This window comes from Populus alba, chromosome 19 (assembly GCF_005239225.2).
Source record: "Populus alba chromosome 19, ASM523922v2, whole genome shotgun sequence".
NCBI lineage: Eukaryota > Viridiplantae > Streptophyta > Magnoliopsida > Malpighiales > Salicaceae > Populus > Populus alba.
The window spans coordinates 11,244,522-11,256,606 of NC_133302.1; positions in this window are offsets into that span (position 1 = coordinate 11,244,522).

Here is a 12,085-nt window from a genome sequence, read left to right on the forward strand (position 1 = left end):
AATGAATTATTTCAGAAAATTCAACGTCAGAATTCGGAACAAAGAATTGAAGAGAAATTTAGTTGAAGATTGAAGCAAATCTTGGTTCAAATTAGTGCTCTAAATTTGCCCCAAAAATCAATTCTATTCCAATTCTAGAAAAGAATATCATATGATCTATTTCAAGCCCAAACTTGCCTTATGTTGTGTGCAAACTTCAACCAACAAACACTCAAGGTTTCAATGTCAATCTTAGCCCAAATAATATGTACATTTGTATACTTATTTGATGCTCAAATTCAGCCTCAAGTTCAGCCCCAAATCAGCCTCCAAATCAGCCCAAGCACAATCCATGATCTTACATGTCCACACAACAAATAACATTTGATTTATTTTGGGCAATTAATTGATCCAAGAGGGCAAGCACATGGATGGAAAGCTGGAGGGGACATTGTGACATTATTTTGGGTCAAAAAGAAGAAAGAAACAGCTCATAAAGGAGGAAGAAAAACGTGCACCAAAGTGTTCTCCAAGCTGGCCTGATTTAATTTTCCAGAACACCTTTCGGTGTTTTGCCCATAACTGATGACTCAGATGTCCAAATGAGCTGTTCTTTAATGATCTGGAAAGCTAACAGAATTGCCTATAAATATGTCTCTAATAGCCATCTCCGGGGGAGGCTTCTAAGAGGGTCGAATTGCTGTCCAAATTTAGAGTCAGATTTATGTCCGAATTTTTACTGAAATTCTGTTGTGTTCTTCTTTGTAGATTTCGGTTCTTTAGTTTGTAAAACTTATTATTTCAGTTTGATTCAAGTTATTTCATGTTTATTAAAGTGTTCTTACATATAATCATGGTTGGCTAATCTCTTTCTTGGATCCAAATCAAGGATGATGGTGATTGAGGTGAGTTCTTTAAGATATAAATGAATCTTAATGTTTATCTTCTCATTTTCTTCATGAATGTTTTATTATTGCAAAGAAATTTTAGAAATCATTTAGGTAATGTTATAATCTTGAATTTTTATGCACAAACCTTAGTTTTGGTATAGAGATTGCTTGATTCAATGTCTTACTTAATTTGAAAGTACTTGTTCATTCTTAAGCAATAATTAATCTTCATCTTTTTAAACTTCATTGTAATATCTTCCGATCTAATATCACCATCGTTGATATTAGGTTGAGTTATCTTATATATGTTGAAGAAATCACCAATACATCACCATTAAAATTGATTTGGACCAAGACTTACTTTTTCTTGTCTTTTAAAAATCTATTTACACTTTTTCATCTTTGAAAACAAATCCATCAATTATTTTCAACCAAGTTATTGTTAATTTAATTTCTCTTGAGTTTTTTTTGTTGTTACCTAGCTTATTTTCCATATCTAGCTCTCTGTGGATATGATCTCGATCTTACCGAGTTAATTGCTACATCGCACACTCGTGCACTTGCGAGTTAAAACAAGCCGATCATAAAAAGCGGTCAAGCAATGACCAATCAGGAGGTTGAATGACAGGAGCAGAAGCAAGCAATTTTTTTAGTTTAACAAAGGCTTTTTCACAATGTTCAGTCCATTCAAAAATATTATCCTTTGTTAGAAGGTTACTCAAGGGTTTAGATATTACACTAAAATCTTTGATGAACCTTCTGTAAAAACCAGCATGTCCTAAGAATGATCTAACATCTTTAACAGATTTTGGTGTTGGTAAGTTGGCAATTAACTTGATTTTAGATTTGTCAACCTTAATTCCTTTCGATGAAACAATGTGACCAAGTACAATGCCCTTTGTTACCATAAAGTGACATTTTTCCCAATTTAGTACAAGATTCTTCTCTTCACACCTGCTCAAAACCTTTTCTAAGTTAGTCAAACAATCATCAAATGAATCACCAAAAACAGAAAAATCATCCATAAAAATCTCAAGAAACGTGGCTGGTGCATTACATAATCCAAAAGGCATCCTTCAATATGTATAAGTACCAAATGGACATGTGAAAGTAGTCCTCTCTTGATCTTCCAATGCAATTTCAATTTGATTGTAACATGAATAGCCATCTAGGAAACAATAAAATTCATGACTTGTAACTCTTTTTAGGATTTGATCCATGAAAGGTAAAGGGAAATGATATTTTCTAGTCATCGAATTAAGTTTCCTATAGTCAATGCACATGCGCTAATTAGTAATAGTCCTGGTTGGAATTAACTCATTTTTCTCATTTTTTATCACAATGACTCCAGACGTTTTGGGTACAACTTGGGTAGGACTTATCCATTTGCTGTCAGAAATAGGATAAATGATTCCATTATCTAGAAGCTTAATGACTTCATTTTTCACTACTTCTTTCATATTAGGATTAAGCCTTTGTTGCATTTCTTTAGAGGGTTTAGCATTTTCCTCCAAATAAATCCTGTGTGTGCAAATCAAAGGGCTAATTCCTTTTATGTATTTGAGATTGAATGGTAATGGCTTTAAATCAGGTATTGGTGGTTGAACACTTGAAGGTATGGACTCAATTGATCATGGTGGCAATTCTTCAATTTGTGGTCTCCAATTACATGTCTTTGATTCTTCCTGAAAGTAGACCATTTGTAAATCATCAGATTCATCAATCTCAGTTTCACTGGAAGTGATTTGAAATTGATCATAAACCATTTTTTCAATAAAGTTCACTTCCTGTAAATCATTATCATCTCCAGGTTGCTTGTAAATGTTGAAAATATTCATCTCCAATGTCATGTTTCCAAATGATAGCTTTATCAGTCCATTCCGACAATTAATCAATGCATTAGAAGTGGCAAGAAATGGATGTCCTAAAATGATAGGAATTGAATTACATGCTTCAACAAGTTGTGTATCCAAGACAAAAAAATCTACAAGGTAAATGAATTTATCAACTTGTACAAACACATCCTCAACTATTTCTCTAGGCACTTTTACAGATCTATCAACAAGTAAAAGAGTTACACAAGTTGCTTTTAACTCACCTAGATTGAGACTTTGAAAGACTGAATATGGAAGTAAATTCACACTAGCTCCAAGATCAAGTGAGGCTTTTTCAATTTTATGTTCTCCAATAAAGCAAGAAATTGTAGGATAACCAGGGTCTTTATATTTCAAAGCATTATTGTTCTGAAGAATAGCATTTACTTGTTCGGCTAAAAATGCTTTCTTTTTCACAATCAATTTTCTCTTCATAGTGCACAAATCTTTCAAAAATTTAGCATAGGAAGGAACCTATTTAATAGCATCCAACAAAGGTATATTGATCCTTACTTGTTTGAAAGTTTCAAAGATTTCAGAGTTATGGTTGACTTTCCTTTGTCTGGTCATGGCATGAGGAAATGGGAGTGCTGGCGGGGAATTAGCATTTGTTTTGCAATGTTTAGATTCAACCCCTTCCTTACCCTCAGAGATAGACTCATTATCTTTCTCACAAGTTTCAAGAGTGGGTTTTTTAATAACCTTACCACTACGAAGAGTGATGACTGATTTGACTTGATCCATGTGTTGGCTTCCGGAACTAATTGCAATTGTATTGTATTGCCCTTTTGGATTTTGTTGTGGTTGAGATGGAAACTTACCTTTCTCTTGGAAACTGAGAGCAAATGTTAACTTTGCAAGAGTATCTTTAAAATCTGTCATGCCTTGACCAAGTTGAGTGTTGATTGCCTCTTGCTTTTTAATGAATGCATGCAATGTTTCCTCAAGATTTCTTCTAGGAGGTGGAACATAAGGAGGTGCATATCCATGAGAATTTTGGAAATTATGGTGTGCTTGAAACGGTGGTTGTGAAGTTTGTGTATTGTTGCTATCACTCTTCCAACTGAAATTTAGATGATTTCTCCAACCAGGGTTATACGTTTGTGATTATGGGTTATGATTAGGTCTTTGGAAACTGTTTAAAGCATGGGCTTGTTTATGGAGACATTCCCTAAAAGAAGGCAAAGTTGGACAATCATTTGTTAAGTGTTCATTGGTTTCATAGATTTGACACACAATGTCTTGAATAGATTTTAATTGACCACTCTTTTTCAATTCAGCTGCTTCGACTTTTCTAGCTAAAGATATAAACTTGGCTTAGAGGTCATGATCTTCCCTAAGGTTGTGCATACCTCCACTAGATGTATGAGGTTGAGTTTTACTTGGTGCCTTATAAGTACTTGTGGTTTCCTAATTTTGAGCATTTTCAGCTAGCAAGTCTAGGTACTTCATTGCTTCATTAGGGTCTTTATCTTCAAAAGTTCCATTGAACATGAATTCGACCATTTGTCTATCTCTAGGTGTTAACCCTTCATAAAAATGTGAAACCAATCTCCATGTTTCAAAACCATGATGAGGGCAAGTATTAAGCAAGTCTCGATACCTATCCCAACATTGGTAAAATGTTTCTCCTGGCTTTTGAGTGAAAGTAATGATTTGTATTTTGAAAGAGTTTGTTATGTGAGACGGAAAAAAATTCTTTAAAAATTGTTGTTGCATTTCATCCCAAGCACGAATAAATCTTAGTCTCAAATTTTATAGCCATGTTTTACCTTTATCTTTTAATGAAAAAGGAAAAAGCTTTAATCTAATGGTGTTCATGCTACAATTTGAGTCATTATAGGTGTTGCAGACCTCCTCAAATTCCTTTAAATGCAAGTATGGATTTTCTAGGTCTAAGCCATGAAAAGAAGGTAAAAGTTGAATAATGTCTGGCTTAAAATTAAAATGAGATGCATTAGGAGGGAAAACTATGCATGAGGGTGCACTTGTTCTTATGGGATTCATGTGGTCTCTAAGTGTTCTCATACGGTTATTCTCATTATTCTCATTATAAAGCGATTGATTATCTTCTTCAACCATTTTTTCTGAAAATGATGAGGATACCCTACAAAGTCTACCACTTAATGTACGTGATCAAACTCTCATGCACGTGTAAGAGGAGAATAAAGGAAGAAAAGAAAAGAGAAGAAAAAGAAACAAAACAAAACAAAAGAAATAAAAGTTAGATAAAATGAAAAGTGAAAAGAGAAAATAAAATAAATATTATAATTTATACAAGAATTTACCTCCCCGACAACGGTTTCAAAAACTTGACACCACCAAAAGATTGATGTCTTCTCCCAAGTGCAAGAGTGTCAAAGTAATAAATAACCCGGCAAGATTGGGGTTGAACCACAGGGAGGTTAACTATATAAATTATAAATAACAACAACACAACAACAATAACAACAACAACAACAAAAACAATAATTAGTAGTAGTAGTAGTGTAATAATAATCGTAATACTAATACTAATAATAACAATAGTAGTAGTAGTAGTGGTGGTGGTGGTGGTGGTAGTAGTAGTAATGATATTAATAATAGTAATAATAATAAAGAGGACTTTGAGATGTAAGATTAATGTGAGGATTAAACAATAATAAAAACAAATGTCAAGGTTAGAGGATCCACTAATGTTACTTCAAACAAGTATAGTATAAACTCTTATTACTCAACTGGAAACCACACACAAAGGAGGTTCCAATCAGAGTATAATTGTTAACATGATTACATTAATTATCTTATTCGAGTAATGCCAACACTTGTAAATATTATCAGGTATTCATGGTGATAATTTATGTTAACAACAAATCAAGTTCCTTTCATAGCACAGGTATAGGTTATACCATACGGTTGGGTTATAAAAGTGCCAAGCATTTATTGTACCAAGGGTTGTTTAACATAAATCTAGATTAATCATTTAACAAGCAAGATATAATATATATAAAACATGTTAGTATCAAGCATTAAAGTCCATGTTGAGTTTATACTATACTTATTCTTATAACATTAGTGTAACCTTTTCACCTTGACATAATAGATTTAGCTAAACATAACTTTGGATATTGTTAAAAATTTAAGGAGAGGTCGAAAAGTAACAGTTCAATATCTAGACAGTAACAATTTGACAGTAACAATCCAAATGTTTCTTAATGAGCAATTTTGACGATCTTAGAGCAAGAACTGGATTCTGCTCCTTCCTTTAAAGAACTTGCAGCCTCGTGTCTTAGATTACCACCGAGACCAATCTCGCTTGAAACACAGTTCTATAACTTTAGATATATTTAAAAAACCAAGAAGAGGTCAGACAGTTACAGTTCAATATTGAGACAGTAACAGTTGGATAGTAACAGTCCAAAGGTATGTTGATGAGAATTTTTGATGGTCTTAGAGCAAGAACTGGATTCACCCCCTTCCTTTAGAGAACTTGTAGTCTCGTGTCTTAGATTTCCACCGAGACCAATCTTGCTTGAAACACAGTACTATAACTCTAGATATATTTAAACATGTAAGGAGAGGTCGGACAGTGATAATTCAATATCTAGACAACAACAATCCAAATGTTTGTTGATAAGCAATATTGACTATCTTAGAGAAAGAACTGGGTTCTCCTTCCTTCAGGGAACTTGTAGCCTTATGTACTAGCTTTCTAATGGGACCAATCGCACTTGAAATTGAGATCTATAACTCTAGATATAGTTAAAAATTTGAGGAGAGGATGGAAACTATGAGTTCAATAGCTAGACAGTAACAATTCGACAGTAACAGTCCAAATGTTTCTTATTGAGCAATTTTGACGGTCTTAGAGGAAGAAATGGATTCTCCTTCCTTTAGAGAACTCGCAGCCTCATGTCTTAGATTTCCACCGAGACCAATTTCGCTTGAAACGAAGTTCTATAACTTCAGATATAGTTAAAAATCTGAGGAGAGGTCAGACAATAACAGTTCAATTTTGAGACAGTAATAGTTGGATAGTAATAGTCCAAATGTTTGTTGATGAGAAATTTTGACGGTCTTACAACAAGAAGTGGATTCTCCGCCTTCCTTTAAAGAACTTGTAGCCTCGTGTCTTAGATTTCCAGAGAGTCCAATCTCGCTTGAAACAAAGTTCTATAACTTTAGATATACTTAAAAATTTGAGGAGAGGTCGGACAGTAACAGTTTAATATCGAGACAATAACAGTAAGATTGTGACAGTCCAAATGTTTGTTGATGAGAAATTTTGACGGTTTTAGTGAAAGAACCGGATTCTTCTTCCATTATAGGACCTGTAGCCTCGTGTCTTAGATTTCCATTGAGACCAATCTCGTTGAAACGCAGTTCTATAACTTTAGAAATATTAAAAAATCCGAGGAGAGGTCGGACAGTAACAGTTCAATATCGAGACAGTAACAGTTAGATAGTAACAGTCCAAATGTTTGTTCATGAGAAATTTTGACGATCTTAGAGCAAGAACTTGATTCTCCCCCATCCTTTAGAGAACTTGCAACCTCGTGTCTTAGATTTCTAGCGAGACCAATCTCACTTGAAACGCAGTTCTATAACTCTAGATATATTTAAACATGTGAGGAGAGGTCGAACAGTGACAGTTCAATATCTAGACAATAATAATCCAAATGTTTGTTGATGAGCAATTTTGACAATCTTAGAGACAAAACTGTGTTCTCCTTCCTGCAGAGAACTTGTAGCCTCGTGTCCTAGCTTTTCTACTGGACCAATAGCACTTGAAATTAAGTTCTATAACTCTAGATATAGTTAAAAATTTGAGGAAAGGATGGAAAGTATGAGTTCAATATCTAGACAGTAACAATTCGACAGTAACAACCCAAATGTTTCTTTTTGAGCAATTTTGACGATCTTAGAGGAAGAACTGGATTCTCCTTCCTTTAGAAAACTTTCAGCCTTGTGTCTTAGATTTCCAACGAGACCAATCTCGCTTGAAATGAAGTTCTATAACTTTAGAAATAGTTAAAAATTCGAGAAGAGGTCAGATAGTAACAATTCAATATCAAGACAATAATAGTTGGATAGTAACAGTCCAAATGTTTGTTAATGAGAAATTGTGATGGTCTTAGAGCAAGAACTGGATTCTCCCCCTTCCTTTGGAGAACTTGCAGTCTCATGTCTTAGATTTCCACCGAGACCAATCTTGCTTGAAATGCAGTTCTATAACTCTAGATATAATTAAACATGTGAGGAGAGGTTGGACAATGATAGTTCAATATCAAGACAAGAACAATCCAAATGTTTGTTGAAGAGCAATTTTGACTATCTTAGAGACAAAACTGGGTTCTCCTTCCTCTAGAGAATTTGTAGCCTCGTGCCCTAGCTTTCCAATGGGACCAATCGCACTTGAAATTGAGTTCTATAACTCTATATATAGTTAAAAATTTGAGGAGAGGACGGAAAGTATGAGTTCAATATCTAGACAGTAACAAACCAAATGTTTCTTACTAAGCAATTTTGATGGTCTTAAAGGAAGAACTATATTCTCCTTCCTTTAGAGAACTCGCAGCCTCGTGTCTTATATTTCCATCGAGACAAATCTCGCTTGAAACGAAGTTCTATAACTTTAGAAATATTTAAAAATCCGAGGAGAGGTCGGACAGTAACAGTTCAATATCGAGAAAGTAACAGTTGGATAGTAACAGTTCAAATGTTTGTTGATGAGAAATTTTGACGGTCTTAGAGCAAGAACTAGTTTCTCCCCCTTCCTTTAGAGAACTTGCAGCCTCGTGTCTTAGATTTCCACCGAGACCAATCTCACTTGAAACGCAGTGCTATAACTCTAGATATATTTAAACATGTGAGGAGAGGACAAAAAGTATGAGTTCAATATCTAGACAGTAACAGTTCAACAATAACAGTCCAAATATTTCTTACTTAGCAATTTTGATGGTCTTAGAGGAAGAACTGGATTCTCCTTCCTCTAGAGAACTCGCAGCCTTGTGTCTGAGATTTCTAACGAGACCAATCTCGCTTGAAACGCAGTTCTGTAACTCTAGATATATTTAAACATTTAAGGAGAGGTCGGACAGTGACAGTTCCATATCTAGACAACAACAATATAAATGTTTGTTGATGAGAAATTTTGACAATCATAGAGGAAGAACTGGATTCTTCTTCCATTATAGGACTTACAGCCTCGTGTCTTAGATTTCCAAGGAGACCAATATCGCTTGAAACGAAGTTCTATAACTTTAGAAATAGTTAAAAATTTGAGGAGAAGTGGCATAGTATTAGTTTAATAATGAGATAGTAACAGTTGGATAGTAACAGTCCAAATGTTTGTTGATGAGAAATTTTGATAGTCTTAGAGCAAGAACTAGATTCTCCCCTTTCCTTTAGTGAACTTGCAGCCTCTTGTCTTAGATTTCCACGGAGACCAACCTCGCTTGAAACGCAGTTCTATAACTTTAGATATATTTAAAAATCCAAGGAGAGGTTGGACAGTTACAGTTCAATATCAAGACAACAATAGTTGGATAGTAAAAGTCCAAAAGTTTGTTGATGAGAAATTTTGATGGTCTTAGAGCAGGAACTGGATTCTCCCCCTTCCTTTAAAGAACTTGCAGCCTCATCTCTTAGATTTCCACGGAGACCAATCTCGCTTGAAACGGAGTTCTATAACTCTAGATATATTTAAAAATGTGAGGAGAGGTCGGACAATGACAGTTCAATATCTAGTCAACAACAATCCAAATGTTTGTTGATGAGCAATTTTGATTATCTTAGAGAAAGAACTGGGTTCTCCTTCCTTCAAGGAACTTATAGCTTCGTGTACTAGCTATCCAATGGGACCAATCGCATTTGAAATTGAGATCTATAACTCTAGATATAGTTAAAAATTTAAGGAGAGGATGAAAAGTATGAGTTCAATATCTAGACAGTAACAGTCCAAATGTTTCTTATTGAGCAATTTTGATGGTCTTAAAGGAAGAACTGGATTCTCCTTCCTTTAGAGAACTCGTAGCCTCGTGTCTTAGATTTCCACTGAGACCTATCTCGCTTGAAATGAAATTCTATAACTTCAGCTATAGTTAAAAATCTGAGGACAGGTCAGACAGTAACAGTTTAATATCGAGACAGTTGACACGATAAAAGATTGATGCCTTCTCCCAAGTGCAGGAGTGTCGAAGTAATAAATAACCCAGCAAGACCAGGGTCGAACCACAAAGAGGTTAATTGTATAAATTATAAATAGCAATACAACAATAAGAACAACAACAATAATAAAAATGATAGTAATAGTAATAATAATATTAATAGTAATAATAATAATACTCAGTACGTGGCGTTGTTATACTAAGAATGATCTAAAAGATCGGGTCATAGGTTTCTAGCCTATATACTAAGTTTATAAAAAGATCAAAGAGATATATTATATAATATAAACAGATTTCTGATGTGAATGAACAAGGCATGACCAACAATGTCAGGATCCTTGATCAAACATAGAGCATACTTAACATACATAAAATATAACAAGAATGTAAATAATAATAATGTAGTAGTAGTAGTAGTAGTAGTAGTAAAAAGAGAAGAGGAAGAAATTAATGAGAACTTTTAGATGGAAGATTATTGTAAGGATTAAACAATGATAAAAACAAATGTCAAGGTTAGAGGATCCACTAATGGTATTTCAAACAAGTATAGTATAAACTCTTATTATGCAACTAGAAACCACACACAAAGGAGGTTCCAATTAGATTATAATTGTTAACATGATTACATTAATTATCTTGTTCAAGTAATGCCAATACTTGTAAATATTATCAGGTATTCATGGTAATAACTTATGTTAACAACAAATCAAGTTCCTTTCATAGCACAGGTGTAGGTTATACCATACGATTGGGCTATGAAAGTGTCAAGCATTTGTTGTACCAAAGGTTGTTCAACACAAATCTAGATTAACCATTTAACAAGCAAGGTATTAAAATTGAGCAAGATAATAAATATAAAATATCTTATTATTAAGCATTAAAGTCCATATTGAGTTTATATTATACTTATTCTTACACCATTAGTGTAACTTTTTCACCTTGACATAATATATTTAGCTAAACATAATGAGAGAAAGAAACATAAATAAACAAGATAAGAACATAATTATACAAATAAAGGAAAGGAAATGAAAAGCATAAACAATAGATTAATATAACATCAAATAAAACTTAAACATTACAAAATACAAAGAACAAGAGCAAGAGCATGATCTTGATCTGAACACCAAGATGCCTAAATGCATGGAAAATCCCTCCTTTTATAGGCCAAAATTTGGAACTATTGATTTGATGAATAATTGTTGAGTGGGTGGCCACATCTTGACTTGGTGAAAATCAGAACTGGAACCACCTGTACCCATGAAAGTTCTAGGAAATTCTCTTAGCTTTCCAGAAAAAAAAAATTGAGGTCATTTGGACTTCTAGAACTCAAGATATGGGCTAAATACTGAACAATGTCTGGGCTGCAGGACAGATTCGGACTTCTCCTTTGTTGCTATAATTTAGACTTTAAAACGGCCTTCTTAGATCTTGGTGTCCACATGAAAGTTGTAGGTCTCTGTCTTACCAAATCTGTGTAAAAATTTTAGATCATTTGGACATCTAGAACTCGAGATATGACTCAATTACCAAATAGTGTTCTAGTTTGGACTGCACCAACATCTAAGATTCATCAATCCTTCCTTTGATTTATGTGATAGGCCTACATTTAAGATGAACATTTACCATATATTATGGCATTTTATAGTATCAGACTTGTTATTATAAAGCATGCTTTAGTTAAGGAGTTATTCATACTTCAAGTGCAAAATGATGATATAAAACCTTGATAAACATGCACTTTTAAGTACTAATCACACACCCCAACTAGCTTATTACTAGTCCCTAGTAATCAAAGCGTTAAAATAGAAAAACAATTTGCAAGTTCCACAAAGCAAGGCATTCATCATTCAACTTCCATTAATTTATCCAAATAAACAAACTCTCATTAAATTTATATTCCTACTTCATATTTCTTAAACAATATATTAATAAACCTTCTTTTTATGTGCTCGATGTATGAAAACATAGATGATGAGGCTTTTTTTTTTTGGAAGAAAACAATATTATCTTCTAATGTTTAAGGTTAACTTCCTTGGGTTGGGATTTTTTTTTCTTTTTATTTATTTATATACACATACAACCTAAAACACAATGTATCTTTAACCTATGTAACGAGTTTTAGGCTAATGACTCCCAAACCAGTTGGTCTTAGGGCATTAGGTGTTGAGACACCCCTACGAGCTTACCAACT